A 789-nucleotide genomic window follows, 5' to 3' on the forward strand; every position below is an offset into this window, starting at 1 on the left:
TAAACTTTGAAGTGATTTTTTACGGTATTTATGATACACTGCCAGAAGAAAAAGTTTTATGGTGCACTATAAACTGCATAAAAAACGCACTTTAGAAAACAAGAAATATTTTATTGTTCAAGAGAGATTATATTAGTGAAAAAGAGTGCATAAAATTAGCAATCAGTGAATTGTATTTATATTACCTGCTAGACAAGAAACATTTAGGGAAAAGAAGAGCACAGAGCACATGCCACTTTAGTTGTTGGAAGATGTTATACTAGACCTTGTTCTTAAGAAATTAGTTTGATTAGACTTAGTTAAATTCAAAAGAAAAAAATCTGTTCTTATCAGTTTAATATCTGATACGTCCCCTATCTGGGGTGGGGACCATATATTAAATGGATTTTTAGAACAGGGAGATGGAAATAGAGCTTGCTCTGTCCACTACACGCATTGACCTGGTATTGTAGTATCTCCAGGACAGGTGCACCCTTTCCTTATGCAGTGACTAAAATCAGATGTGAAAAGTGCTTTTTACTTTTGCCATTGTTTTTTTCTTGCTGATTGGATTTCTCCTTTAATCCCATTATTTGAACGCCTGTTGGACAATGCCTTTATACAATACATGTTGTGTAATGTGTGATAATGACCTCATTATTAAATGACTTGATGAATAGATTGCCACCTCTTGTGTTGGCTGTGTTGTGTCTGTGTTTCTGTGTTTCCTGCATTTCAATTTGGAACAGCTCATTCACCTTCCTTTTCCTCTGTCCCTCCTCCTAGGTAAGTTCAAGAGCTGCACCTGAG

At 35.6% G+C, this 789-nt stretch overlaps 1 non-coding gene across 1 annotated transcript; it reads left to right on the forward strand.

Annotated features, from left to right (window-relative positions):
• Window positions 1–280: 280 nt before the first annotated feature.
• LOC142654406 (U2 spliceosomal RNA) lies at window positions 281–477 on the forward strand. The gene has a single exon (XR_012849027.1). It is a non-coding gene; the product is annotated as a U2 spliceosomal RNA (small nuclear RNA).
• Window positions 478–789: the final 312 nt, after the last annotated feature.

The sequence above is a fragment of the Rhinoderma darwinii genome, chromosome 5, assembly GCF_050947455.1.
Source record: "Rhinoderma darwinii isolate aRhiDar2 chromosome 5, aRhiDar2.hap1, whole genome shotgun sequence".
NCBI classification, from domain to species: Eukaryota; Metazoa; Chordata; class Amphibia; order Anura; family Rhinodermatidae; genus Rhinoderma; species Rhinoderma darwinii.